We start from the raw sequence: 19151 nt of genomic DNA, 5'->3' as shown, positions 1-19151 counted from the left end.
ATGTGAATTGTGTGCAGAATTCTTGGTAGAACTTCGGTGCGAGAGAGAATCTATGGAAAGAGGACAGTAACTAGAAATGTGGAGAGGGAGCTAGGGCTTAAAGCATGTTTTAGAATCATCAAATAGAAACTTGAGCTGGTTGAAATCTTAATGTGCATTGGCCCTCAGTTATTCGCTTCAGGTTGCTCTTTGCGACCCTATGGACCGTAGCCCACCAGGCTCCTCTGTCCAAGGGATTCTCCAGGCAAGAATACTGGATTGCCATGCCCTCCTCCAGGGGATCATCCTGACCCGGGGGTTGAACTCATGTCTCTTATGTCTCCTACTTTGGCAGGCGGGTTCTTCATCACTAGTGCCACCTGGGAAGCCTGGAATCTTAAAGGGAGGGAGCCATGTCTTCTTAGAGGTAACAACTGAATTTTCCACACCTGCTTTCCTACACTTTAATTCCCTGTTGCCATTCCAGAGAAGCCTAAAACTTAACCAAAGAGATCGTATAAACTTTGGTCTTAATACCTGTTAACTGGATGAATAGATGGATGGATGCAGGATGTGTCAAACACGTGTTGGGTATTCACAGATTTTTATGCCCCAGTGCAGAGCTCTTCCTGCAGATGACAGAACCCGTGGTGTTGGATGACTGCGAGGATGCAGCTTGTCAAGACTGCAAATGATGGTTACAACATAGGAGACATTCCAGGTATAGAGAACAGGGCTGCGCACCACAGTTGCCATAGAAACCTGACGTCATTGCGCGACCGTGACATTTTAATACAGACAGAGGCTGCCTGGTGAGGAAAGCAGGTTTCACCTTCAGGTGTTTGGAACTGAGTTGGGAGAGTAAGTTCCTGCAGTGGACGCTGGCTCACCCTGGGGTGTGGGGAGACAAGTGGATGGACACCCAAGTCACCTCTTTCCTGCTTTGGGGTTCAGTGCCCTGCTGTCTCACTGGTAAAGCATCGGGGTCCCACCTTGCAGTGTCCTGGAGCCACTTTCCTCCTAAAGGCAGGGTCACAGGAGGTGAGACAGGTGGCAACTCTCTCTGTGCCTCAACTTTCCCCTCTGTAAAATGGGGGTAAGAATGCGTTACCTACAATATCTCTGTGAACATTCAATGGTAACACATGAATAAATCCATGGTCCTGTGGTTATTGTGGGATCAGGAATGTCTGCATGAATTCAGGCCACTTCTTATTCCTTTTCCACTTTGTTCTTTGGGGACAAATGAAAAAAGAAGAAAAGGGCCTTGGGAGAAGCCCATTATATCCTGTGCTGGATGTGTCTCCCTGCGCTGCCCTCGTGCCGGTGGCCTTGCTCAGATCAGGTGTCTGAAGGAGACAGCTTCTGAGGATCAGTGTCCTGATGGCTGATGGAGCTTCTACTCCAGGTTCAAGGGTAGCAGTCCTCTGGAGACCCCAACACTTATATTTTTTGGTTTTCCTACACTGATACTGGTTCCCACGGAAGTTTCTGCTGATGGGTTTTGCTTTGGTAAGTTGTATTCTCTGTATTCACCTGTGTCTTTAATTTTAGAGACAGAAATTTGACTGGTGAGCTCTCTGATCTGAGAAGAGCTGTTTGTTTGTTTGTTTGTTTTTTGTTTGGCTTTGTACTTATTAGGATGGAGTGCTGACTTCGAAGCTCCTTACATGTCAGACTAGAATTGGACACCTATTTATTTTTTGATTTATCTATTTTGTTGCATGTGTCAAAAGCTCTTTTTTTTATTGCTGAGTAGTAATCCAGTATATGAAAGGGTTATTCGCTCAGTTGTGTCTTACTCTTTGCGACACCCTGGACTGCAGCCCACCAGGCTCCTTCCTCCATGAGATTTTCAATGCAAGGATACTGGAGTAGGTTGCCATTTCCTTCTTCAGGTGATCTTCCTGACCCAGAGATTAAACCCGGGTCTCCTGCTTTGCAGGCAGATTCTCTACCATCTGAGCCACCCATCCAGTATATGTGTATGCCACAATTTGCTTTATTCATTCACCGCTTGAAGGAAATGGCAACCCACTCTAGTATTCTTGCCTGGAGAATCCGAGGGATGGAGGAGCCTGATGGGCTGCAGTCTATGGGGTCTCACAAGAGTCGGACACGACTGAAGTGACTTAGCTTGAGGGACATTTGAGGTATTTCCAAGTGGATTTCTTCTAAATAAAGCTTCTATTAACATTGGTGTGTAAGTCTTGGCATGGACATATGCTTTCTTCCTCTAGAATACATCCTTAGCAGTGTAACAGCTGGATCATATGGTAGATGTAAGATTAACATTGTAGGATATGAACAAACTGTTTTCCAAGATGGTGACACCATTTTCATCACCACCATTAGTGTGTGAGAGTTCCATGCCCCACAGTCGTGCCAAAATTTGATTTGGTCGTTCTTTTTCTTTGTGAACATTCCGTCAGGTGTATTGTAGTTTTCAATTATATTTCCACAGTGATGATAATGATAAGCATAGTTTGTGTGCTTCTTTGCCATTTCTTTGTCTTCTTTGATGAAGTAGCTCTTGAAATCTTTTGTCAGTTTATCTATGAGTGTGTTTGTTTTCTTCCTATTGACTTTTGATTCTTTCTTCAGTATAGAAGTCCTTTATAGATATATGAGTTATGAATATTTTCTTCCAATCAGTGGCTTGTCTTTGTGGAGGATGAGGTTTTGCATTTGTTTTTAAACAGTCTCACCTTGTGATTACAGGAAATAAGGGTCTCCTTTAGGGCACTAATGAAAGCTTACAGATTATTTATGTGGTACTTGAGCTGGGAATTCCAATTTCTGAGCTCATCATTTTCTTTCTCCATTTTGTCTAGCGACATTAGGGGCAATCAACCAATCTTCTTATATTTGTTATCTTGCAAAAATGTTTGAAAGTATCATATACACAGTCACCCACATCCTTTCTTTTTTTAAGTGTCTGCAGTGGTGACATTTAGGTTATATCCATTCCCAGATCACAGCATGGACTATCAGGGCTCTCTTTACTACTGGAAATATAGTCCATAGCACCTTTAAATCTGATCAGATTCAAGAGCCAATTCCAGAAACCTTCCCCTGCGCCCAGGCCAGTTCAGAAAACTCAACCTTAAATTTCTCTTCCTTTAAAACCACTGTTGGTACCAAAATCTGTATTAGTCAGAAAAAGAACCAATAGCCTATTATAGAAGGGGGAGTAGACTGACTTCAGGAATTGTCTCAAGTCATTATAGAAGCCAAGAAGTCCCACAATCTATGGTCAGCAAGTAAGCCCTGGGCCCAAGAGAGCCGATGGTGTAAGTTCCAGTCCAAAAGCCAACAGGCTCAAGACCCAAGAAGAGCCCATTTTTCATTTAGTCTGAGTGCAGGAACAAGCTGCCAATATGCTTTACTTCATGCACCCGTTCAAATGTTAGTCTCATCCAGAAAAACCCCCATAGATGCACAGAATAATGTTTAACCAAATGTGTGTGCACTCTGTGGCCCCATCAGGTTGACACATGAAATTAACCATCACATCCTCCAATTTATTTGCATAAGAAGCTATGTCTTTTGTTCTGTGGAGTTTGCATTCTAGAGTCTGCTGTGCTCAGTCATGTCTGACTCTTTGCCACCCCATGGACTGTAGCCCACCAGCCTCCTCTGTCCATGGAATTTTCCAGGTAAAAATACTGGAGTGGTTGCCATTTCCTCCTCCAGGGGATCTTGCCAACCCAGGGATAAAACCCGTGTCTCCTGTGCCTCCTGCATTGCAGTTGGGTTCTTCACCCACTAAACTATCAGTCTGCTGACTCTATCCCTATTGTTTTGTTTATGTTGTTCTGTCCCCTCCCCCTTTAGATTGGTGATTAGATTCAGAGGCTATATCCAATTCATATTTTTGGCAAGCATACCATCAGATATGGTGGTGTTTACTCCATAGCCTTCTTCCAGGAGGCTCATTGTGTCTAGTTGTCTCTCCAGGTGTGACACTAAGGTTGATTACTGGTTTCATGTGTTGTCAGCCTGCTACTGCCATTGTAACATTTCCCATGTGTTTTTCACCTGAAGTTTGTGGCCTCCAAATATCATTGACAAATCTGCATTTAAGGTTTCAAAATTTTGTATGCATTTGTTAGTTGGAATTCCTTTATAAAAAGAATTTCCTATTCAACTATTAGGTTGCATGGAAGGATAGGATGAATGTTTAATTCTTTTACAATTTTTTCACTCTTCAGAACAGCAGGTTGTTTCCTTAGGCTCCTCCAAAGGTGAGCAGTAAGTTGGTTTCTGTGGACTTTTTTTCCCATTAGAATGGTGTTACGAGCTCTAGATTTTTCTATATCTGATGTGTTTTAATATATTGTAGTCATTATCTTACTTGACATTCTAATTGTTCTGTCTTTAGCCTGTGTGAGCTACTTCTGGCTGACTTTTGTGCCTTAATTGTGTTTTCTTATATGAGAGTTTGGTCCAGATTCATCTGGTACAATCCCTACGCAAACCTGGAATCAGACATTTTTTCCAAGGAAGCCTGGTTCTTTGTAGGGCTTCCCTTGTGGCTCAGGGGTAAAGAATCCACCTGCCAAGCAGTAGACACAGGTTTGATCCCTGAGTCAGGAAGATCCCCTGGAGGAGGAAATGACAACCCACTCCAGTATCCTTGCCTGGGAAATCCCATGGACAGAGGAGCCTGGCGGGCTATAGACCATGAGGTTGCAAAGAGTCAGACACGACTAGGCGACTGAGCATGCACTAGTGTTGCTCATTGCTGCTTTAATTAAATTCTGATATGTTGTGTTTTTGTTAACATTATCCTCGTCAAATTCTGCCATTTTTAATCTGTATTTCCATCTGGGCCGAAGATTTGTCTACCAGCCTCAAATAGAGTCAATTTTCATGAATGTTCCATGTTCATCTTAAAAAGTGTGTTGTCTAAGACCCTTCACAGTTCAGTATGTTCATCTATCAGATCTACTCTTGAGACTGTGTTGTTTAAGTCTTTTCTGCAATGAGTAAATATTTCTCTACTTGACTATTTTGGATTAAGGGAAGTATGTTAGAAATATCTATTATTAGTGCATTTCTTCCTATATTCCTTGCCATATACTGTGGTTTTGGCTCTGTGAATAGTTTTGCTGTGTGATACTAATATAAGTATTAATATTAATATAAGTATTAATATTTCATATCTTCCTTCTGAATTTTAAACCTTTAACAATAATAACCATGCTATTTTGTCTTTTGCCACTCAACTACCTTACCTAAGATAAATCCCAGCTCCTATACATAACAACATACATTTTTTAAAGTTTTATTTTTATTTGGACCATTTTAAAAGTCTTTATTGAATTTGTTACTGTATTGCTTCTGTTTTATGTTTTGGTTTTTTGGCCACAAGGCATGTGGGATCTTAGCCCTGCCACCAGGGATCAAACCTATAACCTGTGCATCGGTAGGTGGAATTTTGACCACTGGACCATACCCTGGATTTTTGATTCTTAATACACATCTTTATACTTTTATTACATGCATATATATCCTTATATGAAATATGCTATTATTTTTATTCATGTTTTATCTACAGTTGCCTGGCTATAATCTTTGTGTGGGCTTATGTGCAGGTATAATTTTTGAACATTTCCTCAATTCCTTCTTAAAAGGGATTTCCAAGAGAAAATTTAATGACATGTGATTTCATTGTAACCTTGGAGTTTAGAAATTTATTTGAATCCCCTTGCACACGAGGCTCCATTTAGTCATGCTTGTGAAGGGAAGAAGAGAGTATTGATACAAACTGCTCCCTGAGACACAGAGAAAGCCGTATCCTCAGAAGATGTCATGGTGAGTACATAGAACAAGGAGTATTTACCCATTTTGAGAAGATTTTCTTGAAGAGGGTGTCCTAAGACAATTTCTACTACTACAAGAATAGACTTGCAAGGAAGCCACTTTTCTTGGGTGCACATAGGATGCTTTCACTAGAATGCAGAGAGATATGCATTGCAGTCCTTGTCCTTTCTGACTGTCCTGATACATCAGTGCAGGATGGACAAGTCTGTGCAGTGCCGGGGTTCATGAATAGGAAGCCCACTTGCCTTGTGTAAAATCTAAGGCACATTCTACAATATCACCTTTATAAGGAACAAAGTTGATGTATTTTTCTCTTTATTTTTCATATTTCTTAGCTGGTTTAGAGTCAAGATGTGAAGGAGTGTATTTTCAGGGCCTCTTAAAAACACAACCATTTTGGAGCACAACCGTAGGAATAGTTTGGGAACCAGTGAGACAGAAAAGAGAAGAGCTATGGATCTGCTTGTAGACCCACTCCTGAGAGCAGAGCAAACGTGCTCCAAAAGGGCAGCTTGCTTCAAGAACTGGGAAGCAAGAGGCCCTGGGCTAGGCAACCTATTTGTTCATCCAACCTCACTAATCAGGGAAGTGATTCTCTAGATAGAGGGGTGAGTATATAGAGAGGCCACATGGGTTTGGTCGTGCCTGTTCCTCCATGTGGAAGAAACTATCAGGAATGGAGGATAAGAATTCCTCAAGAAAAACCAATGTATGGTTCAAATGACTTATGTTTCTGCCTGTTAAATATTTTAGCTTTGCCTCCCTGAAATCACTCTGAGATTCTTTCAGTAACATTTTTCTGTATGTTTCTAGATCATTCAGTCATGTGACCAGAGAATTTATTTCTTTGCAGATGGCTGTTTGGCATGGACTATGATAGTACACATTCACCCTCAGAGGGAGGGCTAACTCTTCTCCCAGAACAGTAGGATATTTTGCTGGGTCTTTATGTTCTGATAATACAGACCTGGTGGTGATTTAGTCACAAACTCATGTCCCACTCTTGTGACCCCATTGTCTGTAGCCTGCCAGGCTCCTCTCTCCATGGGGTTTCCCAGGTTAGAATATTGGAGTGGATTTCCTTCTCCAGGGGATCTTCCTGACACAGGGATCAAACCCCACCCCTCACCCCCTCTCCTACATTGCAGGCAGATTCTTTTACTGCTGAGCCACCAGGGAAGCTCCCTTCTGTCTCTTTAAAGCAAATGCAATTCCTGACCACAAGCACATAATTTGTCCCACCATACTGGACAGATTTTTGCTAGTTTGCCAAGGTCCCAGTCTAGTGGCTCTAATGAGTATTTTTTCTCACTTGCAGCCTGAAGAGCTGAGGTGTTTTACTCTAAGCTAAAGACAAGGGAGTGCAGGAGCATGGGAAGGTATTGGTATTTAAGGTGGTGGAGGATCTGCCTGTGCCTGGCAGTTACTATAGAAACGTGACTTCAACAAGGCTACATTGATGACTTTTTAATGGAGACAGAAGTGCCTGACGAGAAGAGCAGATTTCACCTTCAGTTGTTTGGAACTGAGTTGGGAGAGTTCCTGTGATGGGCGCTGGACTGCCCTGGGGTGTGGGGAGACAAAAGGATCCACGTCCAAGTCACCGCTCTCCCGCTTTGGGGCTCGGTGCCCCAGCTGTCTCATAGGTAAAGCTTTGGGGTCCTGCCCGGCCCCAGTGAGTGCAGTGTCCTGCTCCAGGGGTGTCCTGGAGCCACTTTCCTCCTAAAGACAGGAATGCAGGAGGTGAGACAGGTAGCAACTCTTTCTGAGCCTCAGCTTTCCCCTCTGTAAAATGGGGATAAGAATGCTTTCCCCACAGGATTGCTAAGAACATTCAGTGATAACACATGAGTAAGCTGATGGCCATGTGGTTCTTGTGGGATCATGAAATCTATGAATTCAGGCCACTTCTTATTCCTTTTCCACTTTGTTGTTAAGGGGTAGATGAGAAAAGGAGAAGAAAAAGTCCACGGTGGGAAGCTCATTGTAACATCTGGTTGTTACGATCACTACCCAGTTGTTTCAATGTCACTGTCACTACCCAGTACCTAGCACAGTGCAGGGCACACAGTTACACTGGTAAACCATGGTGATTGCTGGATGTGTTTCTCCCTGTGCAGCCCTCATGCCTGTGGCCTTTCTCATCAGGTGTCTGAAGGAGACAGGTTCTGAGGATCAGTGTCCTGTTGACTGATGGAACTTCTGCTCCAGGTTCAAGGGCAGCAGTCCTCAGGAGACCGCAACACTTCACATCTTCAGTTGGATATGAGGCCTGACTCAAGTGAGTTCATAGATCTGACAAAAGTACGTTGTGGGATATCTCTGTAAGGTTCACAAACTAGCTTAAAAGTAGCTACTTTGATCTCATCATGGGAGAGTTTGGCAGGTGGGATTTCATTCCATCAGCTGCTACATGCTTTTTAGTAACCCTTCCAACAACACAAGAGAAGACTCTACACATGGACATCACCAGATGGCCAATACTGAAATCAGATTGATTATATTCTTTGCAGCCAAAGATGGAGAAGCTCTATACAGTCAGCAAAAACAAGACCTGGAGCTGACTGTGGCTCAGATCATGAACTCTTTATTTCCAAATTAAGACTTAAACTGAAGAGAGTAGTGATAACCACTAGACCATTCAGGTATGACCTAAATCAAATCCCTTATGAATATACAGTGGAAGTGAGAAATAGATTTAAGGGACTAGATCTGATAGAGAGCCTGATGAACTATGGACGGAGGTTCGTGATATTGTACAGGAGACAGGAATCAAGACCATCCCCATGGAAAAGAAATGCAAAAAGGCAACATGGTTGTCTGAGGAGGCCTTACAAATAGCTGTGAAAAGAAGGGAAGCAAAAAGCAAAGGAGAAAAGGTAAGATATTCCCATTTGAATGCAGAGATCCAAAGAATAGCCAGGAGAGATAAGAAAGCCTTCCTCAGAGATCAATGCAAAGAAATAGAGGAAAACAACAGAATGGGAAAGACTAGAGATCTCTTCAATAAAAGTAGAGATACCAAGGGAACATTTCATGCAAAGATGGGCTCAGTAAAGGACAGAAATGGTAGGGACCTAACGGAAGCAGAAGATATTAAGAAGAGGTGGCAAGAATACACAGAAGAACTGTACAAAAAAGATCTTCATGACCAGATAATCACAATGGTGTGATCACTCACCTAGAGCCAGACATCCTGGAATGTGAAGTCAAGTGGGCCTTAGAAAGCATCACTACGAAAAAGCTAGTGGAAGTGATGGAATTCCAGTTGAGCTATTTCAAATCCTGAAAGATGATGCTGTGAAAGTGCTGTACTCAATATGCCAGCAAATTTGGAAAACTCAGCAGTGGCCACAGGACTGGAAAAAGTCCGTTTTCATTCCAATCCCTAAGAAAGGCAATCCCAAAGAATGCTCAAACTACTGCACAATTGCACTCATCTCACACGCTAGTAAAGTAATGCTCAAAATTCTCCAAGCCAGGCTTCAGCAATACCTGAACCGAGAACTTCAGATGTTCAAGCTGGTTTTAGAAAAGGCAGAGGAACCAGAAATCAAATTGCCAATATCTGCTGGATCATCGAAAAAGCAAGAGAGTTCCAGAAAAACATCTATTTCTGCTTTATTGTCTACACCAAAGCCTTCGACTGTGTGGATCACAATAAGCTGTGGAAAATTCTGAAGGAGATGGGAATAGCAGACCACCTGACCTGCCTCCTGAGAAACCTGTATGCAGGTCAGGAAGCAACAGTTAGAACTGGACATGGAACAACAGACTGGTTCCAAAGAGGAAAAGGAGTACGTCAAAGCTGTATATTGCCACCCTGCTTATTTAACTTATATGCAGAGTACATCATGAGAAACACGGGGCTGGATGAAGTACAAGCTGGAATCAAGATTGACGGGAGAAATATCAATAACCTCAGATATGCAGATGATACCACCCTTATGGCAGAAAGTGAAGAGGAACGAAAGAGTCTCTTGATGAAAGTGAAAGAGGAGAGTGAAAAAGTTGGCTTAAAGCTCAACATTCAGAAAACTAAGATCATGGCATCCAGTCTCATCACTTCATGGGAAATAGATGGGGAGACTGTAGAAACAGTGTCAGACTTTATTTTTTGGGGCTCCAAAATCACTGCAGATGGTGACTGCAGCCATGAAATTGAAAGACGCTTACTCCTTGGAAGGAAAGTTATGACCAACCTAGGCAGCATATTAAAAAGCAGAGACATTACTTTGCCAACAAAAGTCCGTCTGGACAAGGCTATGGCTTTTCAAGTGGTCATGTATGGATGTGAAAGTTGGACTGTGAAGAAAGTTGAGCACTGAAAAATTGATGCTTTTGAGCTGTGGTGTTGGCGAAGACTCTTGAGAGTCCCTTGGACTGCAAGCAGATCCAACCAGTCCATCCTGAAGGAGATAAGTCCTGGGTGTTCATTGGAAGGACTGATGCTGAAGCTGAAACTCCAGTACTTTGGCCACCTCATGTGAAGAGTTTCAATGTGACTCATTGGAAAAGACCCTGTTGCTGGGAGGGATTGAGGGCAGGAGGAGAAGGGGCTGACAGAGGATGAGATGGCTGGATGGCATCACCGACTCGATGGGCATGAGTTTGAGTTAAACTCCGGGAATTGGTGATGGACAGGGAGTCCTGGCATGCTGCGATTCATGGGGTTGCAAAGAGTTGGACACGACTGAGTGACTGAATTGAACTGAGGCCCACCTGAAAGAAGACTTTTTCCTTTTTTTATGTGCTGAAAAGCAATGGATTGTCCGACTTGGAAGGCAGTTGGTCTTTAACATTCATTTGTAATAAATAGACTTAAATAAGTAAATGTACCTTATAAATAATAATCAGTGATTCCTTTGTATCTCTCAGATGGGTATGGAAATACGCTGTAGTTAGATCTTCCTAACAATTTGTCATTGTAATATAGATTGTTCCCTGCTACAAATAGTTTCTTCCCTTTTCTAATGACATGTTTAAAAAAAACAGACAATTTCCAAGTGCTAGTTTAAAATGTCAGCCATAGAATTTATTATTTAAAAATAAGCATTTTTACTTTAGAGTTTGTCCTAACGTAATGATACTCACCACATTCCCTGAAATAACCAATTCCTGTTAAATATCATTATGATTTCCCTGGGATGTAATATTTTTATTTCTGTACTTCAGAAGGAAGTGAACATCCACTTACCCTAAATATTTAGGTATATTTTATTGCATGTGATGACTTTGGTTATATGGAGCATGACCAATTTGATAACATATAATGTGGATCTGTTACTACTACAAGAGCATAATTGTAAGAATTTTTCACCTGATTAATTGCATCAGAGAATTATAAATATATAAATATATTTCAAATATTTTATTGAGGTATGGTCAACATATAATATACTGTGCATATTTAAAGTATATGCTCTAAGTTTGATATATGTATGCACCTGTGAATTTAATACTACAGTCAAGATAATGAACATATCTATCATCTCAAAAAGCTTCCTTGTGTTCTTAGGTAATCAGCCCACCAAATTCTCTTCTGCCTCTCTCTCTACTTCAGCCTACCTCATTCATAGGTATCCACTGACTTTTGTCGCTATAGATTAGCTTTCTTTTCCTGTTATGTGGAACTATCCCATTATTTGGATATACCACAGTTTGTTCTGTCCATTTACCTGTTAATGGATATTTGGGTTGTTTCCAATTTGGGGCTCTTGGAAATAAACCTTCTATGAACATTTATATGTAATTCTTTCCTGGGACATATATTTTTTCTTTCTATGTAAATACTTACAAGTAGAATGGTTGGTAAAATTGGTAGTTGTAAAATTAACTATCTAAGAAACTGGTAAACTTTTTTCCTAAGTAGTCTGAGCATTTTTCATTTCCACCAGCAGTGTATGAGATATGAGGGTTTCATCCTGCACAACCTTGCCAATATTTTGTATGGTATTCTTTTTAATTTTGAACTTTCTCAGAGGGGTGTAGTGATTTCTCATAGTTTTAACTTATATTTTCCTAATGACTGATGATGATGAGCATCTTTTCATGTGCTTGTTTGACAGGTGTATATCTTAGGTGAAGTATCTGTTCAAATCTTTTGTCCACTTATTTATTGAAGTGTCTGTTTTCTACTGACCTTTGGGAGATTTTTAATTCTGGATAGCAGATCTGAGAATTACAAATATTTTCTCTCATTCATTCAATGGCTTGTCTTTTTGTTCTCTCAACAGTGTTCTCAGAAAAACATGAGTTTCAATTTTGTGGAAATTCAGTGCATCAGTTTGTTCATTTATGGTGTTGGTTTTGCATGTTTACGTCAGTGATTCTTTTTGAGTTAACTCTTGTATGTGGTGCATTATATGAATCAAAGTTTGCATTCAGATGCTCAGTCGTGTCTGACTCTTTGCAACCCCCATGGACAGTAGCCTGCCACGCTCCTGTGTCCATGAGATTTCCCAGGCAAGAATACTGGAGTAGGGTGCCATTTCCTCCTTCAGGGAATCTTCCTGACCCAGGGGTAGAAGCCGGGTCTCTTGCGTCTCCCCAATTGGCAGGCGGATTCTTTGCCGCTAGTGCCACCTGGGAAGCCCCATGGATACACACTTCATGTTTATGCATATGGCTATCCACTTGTCCCAGTACCATTTGTTGAAATGACTTCTTTTTCTGCTGAACTGACTTTGTAACTTTGTGGAGAATCAGATGCCCATATATGTGTGGGTCTATTTCTGGGATTTTAATTTTGTCCTTTTGATATACATTTCTACTTTCATCCTAATACCACAGTGCCTTGATTACTATAGATTTATGAGGTTTGAAATAAGATAGTGCTTATCCTCCAACTTTTTTCTTCTTTTCAAAGTAGTTTTTTGTAAACTAAACCCTTTGCATTTTAAGTGACTTTTTAGAATAATCTTGTCAGTTTCTTTTTAAAAATGAACACTTGGATTTTTGGGGGGATTGCAAGGAATCTATAGGTCAGTTTGGGAAGAATAGACATTTTAACAATACTGAGTCTTCTGACCCAGGAGGATATGTCCCTTCATTTTTTAGACCTGCTTTAGTTTTTTCTCAGAAGTGTTTTACAGTGTTCAGAGTTTAGGCCTTGCACATTTGTGGACACAGATGTACAATATAAGTTATCTCTATGTAGGTCATACTTTTTGATGCTATTGTCATGGGAGTATTTTTTACTATAATTTCCAGGTACTATATTTTCTCAAAACTTGTCAGTAGCTGACTATTGCTGGGAAATCTTTCTGGTTGAAAGCACAGGTTACTCTAGGATGGAAAAGATACTTGATTTTTAATATTTGTATCAGTCAGACTTCTCAAAGAGAATCAATGGGATGTTTATATAGAGAGATTTATTTTAAGAAAGTGACTCATTAATCTGTGGAGGCTTTGTGGAGTCTGATGGGGAAAGCTGGCAAACTGGAGACTCAGGAAAGAGTTTTAGTTGGAGTCTGGAGGTAGTCTGCTGGTGAGTCATAAGGAGCTGATATTGTAGATAAAGTCCAAAGGAGGCAATTCCCTGGCAGTCTAGAGGTTAGGACTCCACACTTTCACTGTTAAGGGCCTACATTCAATCCCTGGTCAAGGAACTAAGATCTTACAAGCCATGTGGTGGCATGGCCAAAAAGAAGAAGAAAAACATCCAAAGGAGCTTAATTGTGAATCCATGTGTGAAAGCATTCTGTGGTTGCAGGTGGGAAGAGAGGACTGGTGTATTTTTGAGTAATTACATTAACAGAGACACACCAGCTATCAGACACCTCTTGCCAGTGTCACCTTTGGCAGACATTAAATTAATAGTACACTAACATCAGTTGTATAGGTCAGGATTTTTCCAAAAGTGGTCCATAGACAACTTTATCAAAATCGCCCAGGAGTGCCTGCCGAAACAGCCTATTTCTGGGCTCACCTTGGGTCTGCTGGATCTAAAATAGTGAGGTGGATTGGGACAGTGTGTATGTGTTGAATAATTTCTCTGTTTGTTATGGTATCATCCAAGTTTGAAAAGCATTGCTGTGGCTTGGTGTTAAAATTTTGAATCCTTTAATGTATAATTTTGGTGTCAACTTCTCCTTCCTATAACTCAGCTTTAAATATCTGCATTGATCCCAATAGGTAGAAAAGTCCATCAAAGGTCCATATAGTCAAAGCTATGATTTTTTTCCAGTAGTCATGTATGGATATGAGAGTTGGACCATAACGAAGGCTGAGTGCTGAAGAATTGATGGTTTGAACTGTGGTGCTGGAGAGAAGACTCTTTAGAGTCCCTTGGATGCTGCTGCTGCTGCTAAGTCGCTTCAGTCGTGTCCGACTCTGTGCGACCCCATAGATGGCAGCACACCAGGCTCCGCTGTCCCTGGGATTCTCCAGGCAAGAACCCTGGAGTGGGTTGCTATTTCCTTTTCCAATGCATGAAAGTGAAAAGTGAAAGTGAAGTCGCTCAGTCGTGTCAGACTCTTCACGACCCCATGGACTGCAGCCTACCAGGTTTCTCTGTCTATGGGATTTTCCAAGCAAGAGAACTGGAGTAGGTGCCATTGCCTTCTCCAGTCCCTTGGATAGCAAAGAGATCAAACCAGTCAATCCTAAAGGAAAGTAACACTGAATATTCATTGAAAGGACTGATGCTGAAGTTGAAGCTTTTCAAGATAGTGAGTTGTTTCTGTGGGATCCTCCAAAGGTGAAAATTGAGGTGTTTTTTTTTTTTTCTTTTAGAGTGTCATCATATGCTCTAGATGTTTATATACTTGATGTTTTAATCCATCGCAGGCATTAACATTTTTTATGTTCAAATTGTTCTATTTTTGGACTGTGAGACCATTTCAGTTGGCTTCTGAGTTTTTAGGGTGGCTGTTGTCTCCTTGACGCATGTTCTGATATGAGAGTTTGGTTCAGACTCATCTGCTACAATCCTCACTTAGTCCTGGAATCAGCCTTTTCTCCAAAGAAGCCCAGTTCCTTTTAGTGTGAAAAGTGTCTAATTCAATCTGAGCAAGTGGAATTGCTCTTTGCTACTGGGTTGGTCATTGTTTCTTGACCTTTTCAGTACATGGAGTCAGTAATTATGTATTATATTTTTAATGAGAATATATATCCCCTTCCAACCTGAGCTACTCCTCTTGTCATCTTATAGGTAATCATTTTTATGAATTTGAGTTTTTGCTTTCCATTTAAAAAATATAATCAATTACAATACATATATTTATTTCTCCCCACATTGCAAGGTGGGTTCTTAACCACTGGACCACTAGGGAAGTCCCTAACTCACATTTAATAAAGAAATGTGATGTAGATTCAGGAGTAAGCAGGAAATGAAAACTATATGTCCCTTCATTCTCTTTACACACATGTGATGGAGAAAGAAATGGCAACCCAATACTATATTCTTGCCTGAAGAATTCCATGGACAGAGAAGCCTGGCAGGCTACAGTCCATGGGGTCGCAAAGAGTTAGACACGACTGAGCAGCTATCACTGACGCACTCACATACACACTATGAATACTTTAAAGGGCATTGGGATCATACAACAGTTAATTTTATAATCTTCTTCAAAGGAAACTTTTTGTTTCTATTCTAAAAATTGTCCTTTAATTGGAAAAAAGTAACCCATGGAAAATGAAGAGAGATGCCTCTAAGTAGATGTGTGTGACCGTAGATTGGGACATCTAGGAAATGGCATATTGTTATCTACCTCACAGATCTGTTGTGAGGAATAATGAACAAACCAACAGAAGATATCTGTTTTGCAACACTGTAAAACTTCAACTATGAATAGTTTCTCCATATGTTCTCCCCCAAGAAAAGAGGTGACTTAAATAATAAGAGCTCATAGAGATCATTTGGATTTGAAGGAGCGGGAAGGAAATGTATATGTTATGAATGTTATGCCATGTGTATTCTCTTTCAGAGCTTCTATAGCTTCTAAAATGGACACACCAATTTTCTCAGTTTCTGTGCTGTAGGAGGCACTAAGGGAATCAGCAGATACTATTTTTAGTCTGCCATTTTCAAAGTCTTAGAGTTGCTGGGTGTTTAGCTAGCTCTAAACAGTGTCTCAGTGCCTCCTGAATATGAAACTTCTTCTCTTTGTCCAGGCCTAGTTTTCTGTCTTTCATTCACACTGTTGCTCAGCTAGGCCCATACATCCAGAACCTAGCGTGGGTCATCTTGGTGAAAGATGACATGATCAAAGGTAGTCCTCCTGTGTTCAGAGTAACACTCAGATCCCTCAGTTGGTTTGGGCATGTATCCCATTTTGAATTTTTTTTTGAAGTGCTGGGCATATGTATATTTTCCTTTTCTTATATTATTTTTAGTTGCATAAGGAAGGTATTTTATTTTATTTTCCTTTCCTTTTCTTCTCTTTTCCTTTTTTCTAGTGATGAGGTTGCAGTTTTCTTTTTAGTATTTATTTATTTATTTGGCTGTGTTGGGTCTTAGATGTGGCATGTGGGATCTTTATCGTGGCACATGGGCTCTTCATTGTGGCTTCTCTCTACTTGCAGCACGCGGGCTTCGTTGCCCCCACGGCATGTGCGATCTTACTTCCCTGACCAGGGATCAAACTCGCATCCTTTGCATTGGAAGGCGGATTCTTAACCACTGGACCACCAGGGAAGTTCCAGGAAGGTACTTTAAGGTTTATTTCATTCTCACATGTTGACTGTGCCTGGGGACTTTGTCTGATTGATCCTGTGACTAAACTTTCCCCCAAATCCTGCTGCTTAAGCATTCTCCCCTGTTGCTGTGGGGCTGGGCAATCTCATGCAGACCCTTGCCTTTTCCTTTCCCATGGAATTCACTCCTTGGCTAACTGGTGGTTAAAACTATGGCTTGCTCATACCTCAAGGGGCTTTAATTGGGAGAGTACAGAAGTAAGCATCTTGTGAAACTACTTTCATCTCATGACCTTCACTGAAATCCTGGGAAGTGGAGATGTCATCTGACTGCCAGGTTTATTTGAAAGACATGATTGCCATTCCTCTAGGCATATATAATATTCTTGACATTGCCCAACTGGGAATGTCATGTGGTAGATTCAAAAATTAGTTCTGAGACCACCTGTTACCTAATTCCCGTGGCTTAGGGATTCCCCATTTTGACGCTGACCCACTTTCCTATGGGAAAGAAAGAAGGTGAAGTCGCTCAGTCATGTCTGACTCTTTGCGACCCCACGGACACCAGGCTCCTCCATCCATGGGATTTTCTAGGCAAGAGTACTGGAATGGGTTGCCATTTCCTTCTCCAGGGAATCTTCCCAACCCAGGGATCGAACCCAGGTCTCCCTCAGTGGACAGACGCTTTACCGTCTGAGCCACCAGGGAAGGGCTAGGCCTATTTATTCTTATTATATTTTGCACTTGAAAACCACACAGTTTTGTTGTAAATAAAACTGGGTAGATAATGCATGAAGGGAGAAAAGTCATTAAAAGTCTTAAAGGTCTATTTCTATGGATAAGAAAGAAGTGTCCACATTTGACTCCATATTTTTTCCAGAAATTGTACTATGCCAGTATAATTATGCATTTTTAAGAATAGCAATGATGTAAAAATCCTACTTACAGTGTTATAAACTACTTTTTTATGACAAACACCATAGGTCAATTCAAGCCAATCAGTATAAGCTCACAGAATAATAAAAATGATCCTATAATTTCTAATGATCCACTCCCGGAGTTTACTCAAACTCATGCCCATCGAGTCGGTGATGCCATCCAGCCATCTCATCCTCTGTCAGCCCCTTCTCCTCCTGCCCCCAATCCCTCCCAGCAACAGGGTCTTTTCCAATGAGTCAACTCTTCACATGAGGTGGCCAAAGTACTGGAATTTCAGCTTCAGCATCAGTCCTTCCAATGAACACCCAGGACTTATCTCCTTCAGGATGGACTGGTTGCATCTCCTTGCAGAACAAGGGACTCTCAAGAGTCTTCTCCAACACCACAGTTCAAAAGCATCAATTCTTCTGCGCTCAGCTTCCTATATAATCCAACTCTCACATCCATACATGACCACTGGAAAAACCATAGCCTTGACTAGGTGGACCTTTGTTGGCCAAGTAATGTCTCTGCTTTTTAATATGCTATCTAGGTTGGTCATAACTCTGCTTCCAAGGAGTAAGCGTCTTTTAATTTCATGGCTACAATCACCATCTTCAGTGATTTTGGAGCCCAGAAAAACAAAGTCAGCCACTGTTTCTGCTGTTTCCCCATTTATTTCCCATGAAGTGATGAGACTGGATGCCATGATCTTAGTTTTCTGAATGTTAAGCTTTAAGCCAGCTTTTTCACTCTCCTCTTTCACTCAAATCAAGAGGCTCTTTAGATCTTCTTCACTTTCTGCCATAACAGTGGTGTCATCTGCATATCTAAGGTTATTGATATTTCTCCCAGTAAACTTGATTCCAGCTTGTGCTTCATCCAGCCCAGCATTTCTCATGATGTACTCTGCATATAAGTTAAATAAGTAGGGTGTCAAGGTACAGCCTTGACATACTCCTTTTCCTCTTTGGAACCAGTCTGTTGTTCCCTGTCCAGTTCTAACTGTTACTTTCTGACCTGCATACAGATTTCTCAGGAGGCAGGTCAGGTGGTCTGCTATTCCCATCTCCTTTAGAATTTCCCACAGTTTATTGTGATCCACACAGTCGAAGGCATTGGCATAGTCAATAAAGCAGAAATAGATGTTTTTCTGGAACTCTCTTGCTTTTTCGATGATCCAGCAGATATTGGCAATTTGATTTCTGGTTCCTCTGCCTTTTCTAAAACCAGCTTGAACATCTGGAAGTTCACAGTTCAGGTATTGCTGAAGCCTGGCTTGGAGAATTTTGAGCATTACTTTACTAGCGTGTGAGATGAGTGCAATTGTGCAGTAGTTTGAGCATTCTTTGGGATTGCCTTTCTTAGGGATTGGAATGAAAATGGACTTTTTCCAGTCCTGTGGCCACTGATGAGTTTTCCAAATTTGCTGGCATATTGAGTACAGCACTTTCACAGCATCATCTTTCAGGATTTGAAATAGCTCAACTGGAATTCCATCACTTCCACTAGCTTTTTCGTAGTGATGCTTTCTAAGGCCCACTTGACTTCACATTCCAGGATGTCTGGCTCTAGGTGAGTGATCACACCATTGTGATTATCTGGTCATGAAGATCTTTTTTGTACAGTTCTTCTGTGTATTCTTGCCACCTCTTCTTAATATCTTCTGCTTCCGTTAGGTCCCTACCATTTCTGTCCTTTACTGAGCCCATCTTTGCATGAAATGTTCCCTTGGTATCTCTACTTTTATTGAAGAGATCTCTAGTCTTTCCCATTCTGTTGTTTTC

At 41.2% G+C, this 19151-nt stretch overlaps 1 long non-coding RNA gene across 6 annotated transcripts in view; it reads left to right on the top strand.

Annotated features, from left to right (window-relative positions):
* The window catches only part of LOC122435167, a 98107-nt gene extending 81177 nt beyond the window's left edge, over window positions 1-16930 (top strand). For 2 of the 6 annotated variants that reach the window (XR_006267607.1, XR_006267604.1), the window contains 2 exons: window positions 7957-8089; window positions 16336-16928. This is a non-coding gene — a long non-coding RNA (uncharacterized LOC122435167). Of the gene's footprint in view, window positions 1-334; window positions 1774-7956; window positions 8090-8258; window positions 8273-16335 lie in introns of those variants that run through there. The other 4 variants (XR_006267606.1, XR_006267603.1, XR_006267605.1 and 1 more) reach the window with 4 other exon arrangements.
* Window positions 16931-19151: the final 2221 nt, after the last annotated feature.

The sequence above is a fragment of the Cervus canadensis genome, chromosome X (assembly GCF_019320065.1).
Source record: "Cervus canadensis isolate Bull #8, Minnesota chromosome X, ASM1932006v1, whole genome shotgun sequence".
NCBI classification, from domain to species: Eukaryota; Metazoa; Chordata; class Mammalia; order Artiodactyla; family Cervidae; genus Cervus; species Cervus canadensis.
Note: the sequence above shows the minus strand (reverse complement) of the source record. Positions and strands in the feature narration are given on the sequence as shown.